The sequence below is a fragment of the Crotalus tigris genome, unplaced genomic scaffold (genome assembly GCF_016545835.1).
Source record: "Crotalus tigris isolate CLP2741 ecotype Arizona unplaced genomic scaffold, ASM1654583v1 scf7180000017694.5664430, whole genome shotgun sequence".
In the NCBI taxonomy this organism is placed as follows: Eukaryota; Metazoa; Chordata; class Lepidosauria; order Squamata; family Viperidae; genus Crotalus; species Crotalus tigris.
This window is the reverse complement of record NW_024096572.1, coordinates 3,798,051-3,812,637: the sequence shown is the minus strand read 5'-3', so window position 1 is coordinate 3,812,637 and position 14,587 is coordinate 3,798,051. Positions and strand designations below refer to the sequence as shown.

Below are 14,587 nucleotides of genomic sequence, written 5' to 3'. Positions count from 1 at the left end.
AAATCGCCGTTCGGTCGGAGGGGCGCGACGGCTTTTCCAAAGGAATTAGCTCGCCCCCGCCCTCCCCCAAAATAAAAAACACTTTTGTGCGTTTACATGGAAGGCAAACGCTGACTCCTGACTAAGCCCAGTGGTCGGAAGACTTGGGGATACACCAGGCACCTCTTTTTCCAATCTTTGGGGGGGGGTAGAGAAGAAGGGGGGAGGGAAATGAACCGGGAACGGGGCAGACGAAGGAAGCCCCGAAGAACCGCGACGCGCGCAAAGAGACAGAAGGAGAAGCAGAGCCGCCGCGCCGGGCTCTTCCTTCCGCGTCGGGGCGGAGAACTAGAGGGAGGAGCCGGCAAGGCAGCGCGTTGCTCCTGCCGGCCTCCAGGAGGGACCAACAAGGAGGAGGTGAGTTTCCCCTCTGGGTGGGGTAAAGAGCCGGGGCCGCGCGAGAGCCAAGCGGGGTGGGAAGGGGAACGCTCGGTGCGCGCTTGCCAGCTCGGCGCCGCAGGTCGGAAGAGGCGGGCAAGGCGGAGGGCCTACGGGCTAGCTAGACAAGCCCGGCCGCCTCTCTCCAGAAGAGGAGGCCGGACGAGCGGGAGGGCGGGCTGCAACGAACCGCGGTTTCTTCGCGAGGAAGCGGAGGCAGCCGTGGGGGGGGGGGGGTGTAAGGACAGCTCCTCTAGTTCTGGCCCTGGAGCGTTGGCCAAGCGCGCCTGCGTGTGAAAAAAAAAAAGAGAATATACACTTGCGGGAAGAGAGAGAGGTTTTTTTTGGGGGGGGGGAGTCATCTGCCAAGCTTGGAGAGGTCCGGTTCTCAACCTTTACGGTTTCTTTTTCTTAATTGGCCCAGCGGCCTCCGGCATGGCGTCCCACGCAGCTTCTAAGAAGCCTCTCCGTTTTTCCTTTCGCCCATTCTGACGTTTTCTCAAGTGGGGCTTGACTCGGCGCTCTGACGTTCCCCCACATAGCGCCGCGGCCCAGGCGAAGCCGGTGTGACACCGAGAGAGAGTTCGGAGGGGTTCTGGGTCCTCTCTGAGCTTGGTGGCTTTCTTGCAGACGTTTCATCACCCCGAATAGGTAACATCGGTGCACGTCTGCAAGAAACCCACCAAGCTCAGAGAGCACCCAGGACCCCTCATTGAAATCCTAGGCTACAAATATTCCCCTTTATTAGAATTCTCCTGCTCGAGTGCAGAGGGCCTGTCCTTCGTTGCCCGCTGCCTCAACCGCGGGTTAGAGGAAGCGAATTTAAGCGGCTCGTTTGGAAACTAAAGTGCTGCGGAAACGACCCGCGCCGGATATGTTTTAAAACGAGGGGATCCTTGGTGCTTTCTGAATATGATGGTTCTCTTTTTTAAAAATCTTTTAAAAGGCAGCATAGACCCACTGCTTTCCTACCAAAGGTGACTCTGGCTGTTGAGTTAAAACTTCCCTTTCCTATACTAACCGGATAAAGGGAAATTAATGCTGAACCATTCAGTAGTGGAGCCTCTAAGTGCACAAGGGCTAAGCTTATTCTGTGTGGAAATGTAGTAAGTAAATAAATCTCCAGTTAGAGGGGTTCGGCATTAGGCTCCAGTATTTGAAGATGCTAAGGCCAGCCTTCCTCAAACTGGTGCCATCTAGAATTATTGGATGTCAGCGCCCATCATTCCCAGCCACTGTGCTAGGGGCTTTGTAGATGGGAATTGTAGTCCATGTGGGAGAGGGCCCAGTCTGGAGAAAAACTGAATGAGTAGATGAACAGGACTGGCCTGGATGGTTTTACATGCTGAGCTGCTATAAGAGAGGTTACTCTTTGAAGCAGTCTTAAATCTGCCTTTCTGATCAGCCCCATTACGTTTTGTGGCTTTCTAAGTTATGTGGAATCATCACTTATTTTAGCACAGCCAGTGATAATTTCTCCATTTGTGGAAGCAGGGCAGGGGTCTTTAACTTTTATGGCCCAAATGCAGGGTGGAAATGTAGAGGGTGTGGGAAGACAGTGGCCATCATGGGAGAAACTGCTTATTCAGAAAGTGCCTATTATGATGGCCATCCATTAAAAAAAAGGTGCAGTGTAAAGCCTTATCAAAGCTGGAGTTGCAACGTAATCTATAGCTTGCTGATCCCTGGTTTGTTGGATAAGCCATAATGGGTTTATTGAAACAACCTCAGGTCAAAATCAAAGTCTACATTATAGTTTAGTATGAGGTACTATCCAGCCAACATCTCTTTGCATAGCTGCTCAGAGTAGTAGACTAGTGATGTGTACTTATATAAATGACTTTTTAAATGGTAGACTCTATCGATAATGTGTTTTGTTAGGAGGGTTGAACAAATTCAGCTTTTTGCCAATTGTGAAAATGTTTTGCTGATTTGCAACTCTGTACACGTTTAACAGTGCAATAAAGCCAATGAAGACACATTGTGAAGTAGAAGATTAAAAGTTAACAGATAATAAAATTATCCGTTATGATGTGCCAATTCTCAGTTCAGTCATTTCTGATTCAGGGCTTTTATGTTTCCTCCCATGTTAATATTTGTGAAGAGAGAGATATATTTGTCACTATATAGTTTAAAAATACAAAGCATTCAGGCCTGTTCTTTCAAGATTACTGATAATTGTGCATATTATTTTGAAATAAAGGTAGGAATTGGCCTTCTGTAATACATCCTAAGAGATTAAAGAAAGCACCCTTAAAGGGAGATTTCAAAGAGGCTGGGGAACCAAAAGGAAATAGATTGTAGTATTAAGTAAGAGCCCTTTAATATTGTAACTGGTGTAGATAGAAATAGAATTGCAACATTTGCCCATCAATGCATTCCTGGAAAACTGCTTGAAATGTGCCAATCAGTCTGAACTTAAGGCTACATATTTGCCTACAAAACTCTGTGGGGCAACTAGATATAAAGGAAAAGAGTCTTCTGTATCCTTGTTGCTATTTATTTATTTGTTTATTATATCCTGCATTTATTACTTCTTCAAACAACCCAAGGTGGTGAATATCCAATGCATCTTCCTCCTATTTTCCCCACAACAACAACAACAACAACAACCCTATGAGGTGGATTGGGTTGAAAGAGAGTGACTAGCCCAAAGTCACCCAGCTCCCTTTTCATGGCTAAGGCAAGACTTGAATTCACAACTCCTGCTTTCTAGCCTGGTGCCTTAACCACTAGGCCAAAGTGGTTCAATTTAGCATTTATTTGGATTTTTGCAGCTCAAGTATGATAGCTGCAGCTATACCATTTCTTTGGAGATTTATATGAATAAGGCCTTATTTATACTGTACTTGAAAATGTGTAGGGTTTTTTTTTCCTATGGAAGAAAGTTTGAATATTATTCCAGCTTGGAAATTAATGATTTTTCATCTATAGATTTCTCTAAAGCAACAACAAAAAGAGAACATAAATATGCTGTGTTTTCTAGAATCAAGGCTAATTATCAACCTTAAGTCATGTATGGTAAATGTAATAGTTACATGGTTTTGGTCTTAAAGTTCATTATGGAAAACAGATACTCTCATTGGTGTCTTTAATTTTTCCCCTATAAATCTTAGCAGATACACTCCTTGTTAATGCCTGGATTGATGTGAAATTCAGATTGATCATTTTAGGAAAGGATGAGGGAGAGACTTGAAGCCGGCAAAGTTTTCTGCTGATGTTCAGAAACATTATGTGACGTGCTGGAGCAGCTAGGCATAAAAAGAGCTATAAATATATATAAACATGCCCAACCCATGATTAAGTCATATGACAACCATATTACCAATACACACACATATTACTAAGGTTTATTTAATATTTATAAAGTAGAACTTTCATTTATGTTGTTTATATGTATCTGTAAGTATATAACAGTTATTTTGCTGTATAAAAATATAAAATCTGAGATTTTTGCTTTTAAATTATGTACATACAGTCTTTTATGGATAGGAGATCGACACTAAATGAAAAAAACCCACTCTTAAAATGGATCCATATTGTGGGGGTGTTTCGTTTCTAGTGAGTGATACTTGGCAAGTGCGTGCAGATCTGTTAGCACATAACACTGTGACAATAGGAATAGCAGACTGGAAGGAAATACTTGAGGTGTAAATGTATGCACTTTCTTTGAAGGAAGAGGGGTGGCTTTTGAAAGTTTCTATACTATGCATAAATAGTTCTTGGATGCTAACCACACAATTGTTGGTTTAAATCTTAGTACGGTGGTCAGGAATAAAAGAGAAGCAGATTTCAGCCTGGTGTACTACAGTGGCTTGGTATAATTCAATAGAGCTGTTTTATTGGGCTCTATTAAACCAGCTAAGCTTAAGATTTAGTCATGACAGGAGTTTCAAATAAAAATCCATATGTAAAATGCAATATTGAATTTTAATTACAGCTTTCAAGACACGAAGTGGAATAAATTCTCCCAATTCTTTTTTTTAACATTCATTTCTTTTCTCAGAAATTTAAGCCTGATAAAAAAGCTGTGTGAGCAGGAGAAAGTATATTTTGACATGTCAGTATAATCTTAGCTAGTTTTGAAAAACATGATGTGAACAAATTCAGATAGAAATGTTTATCTTAGATTTATGTTCCATCTCAATTCAATTTAAACTTTTAACTGTGTTATACCCGGTCCGGACATTACTGATGTTAGTGAAAATTCTTGTGAAGATACATTTTTTGTATAAATAAATTTTCTTTGTTTTGGGATATTTTAATAATTCGGATTGTAAAACTAAGAGGCTTAATTACTTCTTGGAATTTAACCATAATACTCAGTCATTTATTAAAATCTATAGTAGTTTAGAGTGTCATATTTTAAAAATGAGACTTTATAAGAAAAGAAGGTTAAGCTGGCTAGATATAGCCCAGATGAGAAGCTAGAGTTACTGCCAAAAGTTACAGCCAATGACCTTTGGTATATCTGTTCTTGGTAGACATCTTGTAATCTATCATATTTTTGACTTAATACTACTGTTTCCTATTTATACTATTCATGAGGTCGTTAGCCCTCAGTCCAGAGACATGTACAAAGCCTTCCTGAAAAATCTTTCCTGGTTTCATATTTGTGTCCTGGTTGATTTGCTTTATTTAAAGAACATTTATTTATTTAATATTTAAAGCCCTGAATGATTTTAGGATAACTGAAGGACAAGTTGATTGAATACAAGCCTTCTTACCTATTAGGAATACCGTTGAAGCCCACTTGCCTGTTCCAACATAATGATAATATGTATGATTAGATTTGGAAGAATAATTTTGGAACTCAAGAAACTTAGATCTGGAATTCTATTTCCAAGAAGGAACAATCATCATACATACCGTATTTTCCCGTGTATAAGACGACTTTCAAAACCATAAAAATCTTCTCAAAAGTTGGGGGTCATCTTATACGACCAGTCGTCTTATACACCGGCAAATACGGTATGTTTTTTCAAAATGAAAAATGTAGAATTAAAAGAAAAAAAATGACAAAGCATCGTAAAAACAAATGTGTGCGTATACATATGTGATATAAAGAAGACATACAAATGTTTTAAACATCTGTATTCTATATTTAGACATCTAGAATGATAACAGTAAAACCTCTGACAATTGACTACCTAAGGGACTGAATCAAAGTGGTCTACATACAGAACAACTGTACTGATGTGTATGTGCCTCATTTTATTTACAGCTTTTATTAGAGAATGTCATACAGAAACACACATAGTGCAAACACAGGAAAATCATTCATATACTGTATCATGCAAAATCAAAGTGTGATCATTCTTTCTGAAAAAAGAGTCAATTTTAGTCTTTTTCTTATTCTTTTTAGGAAGGTAAACGGAGAAAGCACTCTCAACGTTGACTATACCACTCAGCATACCTGGGCATTTTTCTATGGCAGATGACTATTTGCAATTTCTGTGTCCTCCTTACTTAATCCTTTTGTTTCATCAGTTGCTTTTAGCACTTTTTCACTGGGCTGTACCTCCGTCGATACTGATTGAAAAATTGCTTCTGGATCAGGGTTAAGGTTAGGGTTTTGCTTCTACAGATGGACCATTGGTTTGCGTTTTAGCAATGACCCACTGCAGAAGCTGGCCTCAGTACTACATGTTGAAGTACTGGTCGAGAAGTTGAATTTTTGATGCAGTGTTTGGAGGCAAAAAATTCAGTTTCATGTTTGTAAAATGATTCACTTGGGGATGGCTAGAACAATTGTCCATTATAAGGAGAATGGACCATTTATTCTTCATTTCTAGGTCCACTCCTCAAATAAAGCACCAGTCATCCATGCACTTTTGTTAGATTTCCAGGTGATGGGAAGGTCTTTGGGCTGCAGGTTCTTTAATGAGCGTGGCTTTGCCAGTTTGCCAATCACCAAAGGATTTAGCTTCTCTCTGGTTAAGCTAGCACACCGCAGAATTGTGAAACGTTCTTTAGAAAGTTTTCCACTCTTAACATTTGTCACCCCTTATAACTAGGCTCCTGTTAGGCATCACCTTGAAAAAGAGTCCACATTCATCGCATTAAAGATGTTATCTTTACTGCTGAATCAAAGTAAAAAATATTGTATTCTTTGTTATTCTTCTTGAAAGAAATTCATTGCTACCAATTCTGCATTTCACTTTTCTTGCCCTTAGTGCAGAGTGGACTTGACTGGTCCAGTTATAGAGAGTAAATTAATACTGTGTGTCAAGGTCCAGGTGGGCAAGATACAACTTACTGAGGTGGTCAATATAGACAGGTTGGCTTTCTATTGTATACATATAAGGTATGTCCTGTCTACGAAAATCAACTTTGGAAGGTGGTCAATGTAGAGAGGTGGTCAACTATGGACATTTTACTGTATTTTTTAAAGACAGAAGTAATTGATTATGAAAAAATTGTTGATAGTATTAATGCCGTGTAATATCACCAGTTTATAAAATATTTGAACTATTTGCTGTTGAAGTGTTCTGCTGTTTTTATGTTTTCAAGTATGGGCAAATGTTAAAAATAAATCTCATCCATCCTATTCTCATTTTCTCTTTTGTACTCATACACATTTGATTTTCAGGACACATTACATGTAGCAGCTTAGTGCAATTGTTGGCGTGAGCACAACTTCATTCTTACACCTTCTACCATTAATGATCTGATCAGCAAAGTATGACTCAGTTCTTTCCATTTTAGAATCTTTTATGGTTTAAGAGCTAGCATCACCAAATGTGTATCTAATTGATTGGAGTTTGATGATTATAGAACATAGAAATTGTGAGAAGACCAGATTTACTATCTAGGAAAATCTATTGGGCACAAATAATGCATGTCTAGAAAAAGTACAAAGCACAAGCTGTTTTCACATCTGGGAACTTGCTATGAAAATCAATTCTTGTATTGTAATATTGACTACTTTTTCCTAGTACTAACAGCCCTATATGACAAATATTGCATATTAATAAAAAGAGAGTGAACTTGGTTCTCTTTGAACCTTGATAGATCTGAGGCAGTTCAACATCCAAGCATATATTCTTTTAAAATAGCATCCATTCTAAAATGTGTCACTTAAGTAGTTGTTTAAATGTGGTGCCCAGTCTTTTTCAGAACAGTAGAAATGAGTAAGTATTCTGTAGAAATGAGTAAGTATTTTTGAACATCCATTGTATTCAATTTTTATTGGACAATGTTATTGTCAGAAAGGGTTCCCATTTAAAGTTGTGTCTAGATCAGGGGTCCCCAACTCCCGGTCCGTGGACTGGTACTGAGCCACGGCATGCCAGCAACCCATCCAAACAATTAAGCAAAGCCTCATCCGCGGGATGCAGGCAGCACACAAAACCATGCCCCCTCCAGTCCACGGAAAAACCTCTCTCCATGTAACCAGTCCCTGGTGCCCAAAAGGTTGGGGACCTCTGGTCTAGAAGAAATGAGTGGAACCTGTGAGAATGTAACATTGGGCCAGGGTGAAGATTTTATGTTCTGTGGTACTATTTGTTTGAAATATTCTAGCAGCTTGAATTTGAGATCTTTTATATTAGCAATAATTATAATTGAAAATAATAATATACAGACAACCATTCATTTAGTGACCATTCACAGTTAACAATGGCACTAAAAACAGTGACAATGACTGATTTTTACATTTATGACTTGCAGCATCCCCCATGGTCATATGATCAAAATTTGGGTGCTTGGCAACTGTATTTATGACAATTGTACAAATGTGATACCATTTGTACCCTTCCCAGCTGGCTTCCAACAAGCAGAATTAGTGGGGGAAGCCAGATTCATTTAATGACTGCATGATTCACTAAAGAACTGCTGTGATTCCCTTAAGAACTGTGGCAAAAAGTTGTAAAATGGGGGAAAACTCACTTAACTGCCTTGCGTAGCAATGGAAATTTGGGCTCAACAGTGGTTGTAAGTTGAGGACTATATTTAATATATAAGACAAATGAATACTAGAAGTCAGGTGGGATTAGTTCTTAATAGATTCACATAGAAGAACTAGTAGGTATCTCAAATTAGATTTACAGCTGAATGCCACACTATTCTAGAGGATAAATGCATTGGAGAATTGACAGTTGGGTTCAGTGGCTATCTTAACTGCTAACACTTTCCATAATAACTTTTGTGATGAATCAGACCAGGTGTGCCAAGGTAATGTTTAAATCAGAAATGTTTCATAAGATCTTCACAAGACCCCAAACAATTGTTTTTTTTTTTATAATTTGAGGCTGGAGATGGATGGAAGAAGCTGGTTCTCACTGGTATCTTTTAACTTAGGGCCTCCAGAAACAATATAGTATACAGGAATATTGGTACTTCGGTAGATAAATTTCCAAGCACATGTCTTAAAAATACACCTTAACCATATTGCTTTAGATGAGATGTGAAAGTAAAAATAAATGTGTGAATATCCAACAGACTTGCATGAAGTGCTTCACAATTTAAAACCTGAAAATACAGCTCTAAATGTCTGTGGTGCATATATTTCTTATATGATGAAAAAAAGAAATTGCTAAACTTTTAGCACAGAGTCCTCAAAATTTTTCAGCTTCATGTTAATGCACTGACTTGTACAAATCCACCTTTTAACTTCTCAACTGTTGTATAACAGCTATATTGATTTCCCTCCCTAGAGAAACTGAATATGAAAGAACAGTTTCCTCAAGGCCACCCACTGCATGTCTGAATTTAGCCAGTCAACTCAATTTTCCAGTTTTCTTAGCCCAAAGGTTTTGTGGGACCCCACCAGGGACTTTATAGGAAGATTTAAAGCAACATTGGTTTGCTGTGCTGACCTAGTAACATATAAGATCTTAAATTAATATCATTCAACACACTCTGGTTTGTGTGGTTTGTTTTATTTGCTTTTTATACTCTGGAGTTAGATGCCCCAAGGGGAAATCTTAACCATATTTTTGTGAATACAAAAAGCTTGAGGTCTCTCTAGTAAAAACTTCCAGAAAATTTGCTGTTGACCTTGGTTGTCTACTGGACTGCAATTTAATACATGGTGACCTTCTCATTCCAACCTTGCACATAGTTTAAGGTAAATCAGAGTTTTCCCAAATAAACAATTACATGATCTTTCAGCTTAACAAAGAACAATTTCCTGTCTTGAACTTACACTTAACCTCCCTCCTCCGCACTAGAGGGAAAAAAATGCTTCTGTTGTCATAAATTCCTTTTGTTTTGGATATGATTTATAGTCATACAGTTACATGGCCATGATCACTGTTGCTGGCAGTGCTCAAAAAATTAGTCTCACTTCTGCATAAAATTCTTAGCTTTCTTTTAAATTTAATCTATTGTCTTATAAAACAGATGGTTATGTTAGATGTTTTAACTGCAAAAACTTCAAATCAGGAGGCTGCATTTGAACATTCAATATTTTCATAATTGGACTGGACATATGAAAATGAAATTGTTGAGGATGAATCAAATCATTCACTTCTAAGATTATGAGATAAATAATTCATAGCAGTATTTAGATACCAAATCTGTACTTCTTAGAAATATGTATAAAGTGGCATACTTAATATGTGCTTAATGTTAGTACCAAAGAATGGCAGATTTGTTAATTTTTATTACAGATTTTTTGATATAGGTAATTCAAATTTTAGGATTCCCCTTTTCTGAAAGCAGAGAAATCTGAAGAACAAGGCTACAAGAGGCTATAAGAACAGTCCAACAGGTTTTCTTCCACAGATATTCTGGGAGTATTAAGAATAAAGCACTGCTGGGATAAATTTTGAAGTTCCAAAACAATGTTCTAGAAATTGCCTCACAACAAAAAAAATGTTTTGAAAATTACTCAGTATTTCAGTTTCTTTCAGATGATGTTTAATTGATTATTTGCCAAGTGTATCTTGTAAGAATATGGTCATAGGGCAGCAGTATATGCATATTCAGTGGCATCTATTGTAAGGCATGATTTCATCAGAAAAATTAAATATACATCCCGACATCTTGATGGAAGCTCTGACACTTATATATGTATATGTGACACATGTACAAAAGTAGTAGAGTTTGTACTGTAGTGTTGCAGTGCACTTTGTGTAATTTGTCCGTCCCCCAAACCTTTGTGTTCAAGTTTAAAATATAGTCTCTCTTTAAATTAACGATATATTTTTCTGATTCATAGAGCAGGCACAGAAGTGCAGACCATGCAAAACAGCTTACTTCAAAACTAAGTTCCAAAACTTTTTCAGAAGCTAGAGTTTGTAAATGCATCTTTAAAAACAGTGTTTTCTCATGAGATATCAAGTAATGCCTATATAAGCTACAGTTTGTGTGATATATATATTGGGGTTAGTTAGGATATAATAATATAATGCTATGTGGACAAGCTGTGTGCTCTTAGGCTGTCTCCTCCTGCACATTATCTGATTTCAGTTCCCAAACCGTATTTTATTTTTACCTATCAACTGGAACCAGACTGCTAATTTATCAGATGTTGTAAATAGGTCTGTTGCACTACGGGATAAAAACATTATGTGGATTCAAAGATGGTACATCTACATCTGTGATAGGAAGCCACTGGAAACAAGGGCCATTGGAGGTGTTTACACAGAGTAGATGGGGTTACATTACTTAATGTAGTTAGAACTGGAGTTTGGGCGTTGCCTTGAGGTCTCATCTTAACTCTAATATGTTAGGGCTTATACTCTGTTTTAGTGTGTTTACTGTCTCAACTGACATTTAATATGATTTTATTATTGTATGCCTCCCAGAGTTGTTAGAGAATGAGGCAGTCTTACAAGTTTAATAAATAATCCGAAAGTGCCATCACCTTTCAGAGGGGGTTCCAGGGGTTAACAAAAAGAGGGCTAGATAACACCCTTCATCTTGATGAATCCTAAACAGTCTACCTTACCATATTTAACATTGTATGAAATAATTTCTCATTGTTGTCTTCTGCCCTAAGTTGCTTCTTCACTTTCTCTTGATTTGGTCAGATGGTTCCTCAACTCTTCCAAGCAAAAGGGGTGGTATTGGGGCTAGAACAGATGCATATTCCACTAACAAATGTTCTATTGGTAGCCAGAGAAAAACAGACTGGACAAAACCCAATCTATTTCACAACAAGTTGCAGATTTCCTAATAAGTACTAAGAAATGTCATGGGTCTCTCTGTGTTAAGGATTTCAGTTCTTATTTTTCTAGAAGTGTTTAATCAACAATAATCCAAAATCCTGGCTGAAAGGTAGCTGACTATTAAAAACCTTAGTGTTTCTCTTTTTGAGTTGATTTGATTTCTCAGAAAATTTAAGGAAGTGGGCACCAGATTAAACCAAACCAGCCAATTTTTCTGTTTCAGTTATCTGCTTCTTCAGTGCTCAGTAGATTTGCAGGGTTTTTCTTTTCCTTTAACAGAAACCCAATATGTTAGCCACACATTCTTTGTTCCTGGTTCTTCTCTTAAGAAAATTACTACTTGCATTTAAAATTCAATGTTATACCAATTTCTTTATTTACCTACATTGACAATTCTAACTCTGTAATGTAGAAATGCTCAGTTGGCTTCATATATTAAGCAAAAACATGGTTTGGTTTGAGTTTACTAGTTCAACCATATATGGGGGACTTCAACTATACTATATCTGTAGCTAGTGCTGTCTGGATTTTGCAGCCCAAATTTGGTAACTCTAGTTTAAGCTTTTGTATGAACCCCATCAATTGTGGATTGTAAACTATGGTCATATGGCTCATTGCATTCCTCCCCCCCTTATTTAATAAAACATAGATAAATGGTAGATTTGGACAATTTATGACTTTAATATCATAATTTGATGAACAATGTAAAAGTCTATAACTTTGTTCAACACTTCTTGTAAATCATTGACTAATCAGCACTCTCACAAGGAAACACAATTGCTGCTTTTAAAGTTAAAGATTACATGGTAGCTTTTTATGTGGACACAGCTCATTGATAGTATTTTGGCTAAAACAAAATAGGTGGGGTTATATTAAATCCAATATGACCATATTCCTCAACATTTTTAATTCCTGGAAAAAAAATATGTAGCATTGTTTTAGAATAAATAGAACAAACTTCTACTGAAAGAAGTGTATATGGGATAAGCGATTTCATACAAAATGGAAATGAAAAGCCTTACAAATTCTTTCAAATCTTTAGCTAGGAGTAAATCCCATTTGAATTTATCAAGTTTTCTTTCTGTAAATATAGGACTTGGCTATATGTCTATGTATTTTTCCATTTATATCACTAGAATTAACATCTAAGTGCAATGAGATATTAAGTTTATTTGTGTGAACATGCAAACTTAGAGCTAGACTGTTTTTTGTACTTGAACAGCATTTTTTTCTTGGCTTGTATTAGCTGGATTTCCAATAATTTTCAAGCCAGTGTCACTTTCCAATTAGTTCTTTGCAGCATAGTAAAATAAAATGAGCAATTGTTTTTGTAAGAATCAAAATACTTTTGGAAGCTTCAGAAAGAGATCTTATAGCAAACAATGTAAGGCCTGTGAAAGCTTAGTAAAAAAAGAACTGGTTGCAGATATTTCTAATATATTTTTCATAATTTTGGGCCCAATGTCAAGTAGAAGCAGCAAGAAAATTGATCAAGGAGTAAGGAATAGTTTACAGCGAATCTAGACTTCCTGTTCATGTTGGGATTTAAAATCTTGAGTGATTGTTCTTTAAATCATAAAATCTCTTGCAAAGAAATTTTATTTTGGATGTCCTAGGGCAAATTCCCATGTTCTAGTTTTATATTACAGAATGATCCCTATGTATATAAATACTACAAGGCTATATTATTTAAATGGTGCCATGAAAATATTTATATTAAATGTTGTATTGGGCCATATTTATAATTCTTACAATTTTATTGATTTTTAAAAGGTATTTTATCAGAATTTTTGTTCTGTTGTGAACTCTTTATGTTTTAACAAAATAGCATAGGGGCTTCTTTTGTACAAAGTAGTGCTTTATTCTGCATCTTAATCATTTTAACTATAGTCATGTCCTTTTTTTTTTCTCCTTCTCCAGATGATGTATTGAGGGATTGTCTTCTGTGTTTTTGTAAAAAGGAATAATCAGTACAAGAAACCACTAGACACATAAACAAGACAAGACTAGAATCGACTCTGTTTAACACAGAAATTTATTTCATCTATCTTGCAGCATTCCTTAGCAATGTAGGATAGTCCTACCCCAGACACTTTCACATCTTGCTTCAAATATAGCAATGTTTTCTGTGATCTGAAGTCTGTCCACCTATCCCGAAGCTCTCAATTTCATTGTCCAAATGATGCTACTTATCTTCTCTCAGTTTAATAACCTGCAAGTTGACTAAAGAAACGTTTCTTTTGTCAAGCTTTTCAAGAGTTCTGAGAAACTACTTGCTAATTTTTTTTTTATCTAGCAAAGCTGAAAGTTATTAAAAGTGTGTGAAAATTTCCGTATAAAGAGATTGCTATATTTTCTGATAGCCTTAGCCTCAAGGGGGATTCTAGGACTGCATATAGGAAAGGAATAATTTTGTGTCTTTTGGAATTGACTAGGTTTCTGTTCAAATGATAATGTATGAAAATATCCAAGATTATTACATTATCAATTGTTTGGGCATAAGAATTGCGTTTATGTACATCCAATATTTATTTATTCATTAGAGAAATGTTCTTCCTGCCAGGCTGATCTGAAAAAAATATAATTCAGCTAACACTTCATGTCTTATCTTTTCCTAATGTAGGTAAAAGTGATTGCTCTTATTAGCTCCTCTTAAGAAGCTTTGAATAAAAAAGCTAAACTCAGCAACTGCAGTTGAATTATGAAACATTTAAGTCCTAAATGTTAGAAACAGACAAAATGATTTTTTTCCATTGGTGTGCCTATAAATAGGCCTAGCAGGAAGAACAGTGGAAAAGATCTACTATACAATCATTTTGTATTCACAGCCTTATACTAACACAGTTTACCTTCATGATGGATCGGAGAATCCTGAGGTGGTACTGGTAGATTGAACGGTATAGTGGGCAATTTCTTTTTAAAATGCAATTGGGAGAAAACCTGCTCTAGGTTTGACATCACAAAGAAAAGTCTAAATTCAAAACTTCTTTCTTTAAGGGTTCAATTCACAGGTTGTAAGTCAAGGATTACCAGTAGATTTAGCTAAATTATCT

At 37.0% G+C, this 14,587-nt stretch overlaps 1 protein-coding gene across 3 annotated transcripts in view; it reads left to right on the top strand.

Annotated features, from left to right (window-relative positions):
* The first annotated feature begins 227 nt into the window (after positions 1-227).
* Positions 228-14,587, top strand: part of GTDC1 (glycosyltransferase like domain containing 1) — a 269,468-nt gene continuing 255,108 nt past the window's right edge. For 2 of the 3 annotated variants that reach the window (XM_039338239.1, XM_039338236.1), the window contains exon 1: positions 228-396. The gene's annotated coding sequence lies outside the window, so the exon portion shown is untranslated. The remainder of the gene's footprint in view (positions 397-14,587) is intronic. The other variant, XM_039338242.1, reaches the window with a different exon arrangement.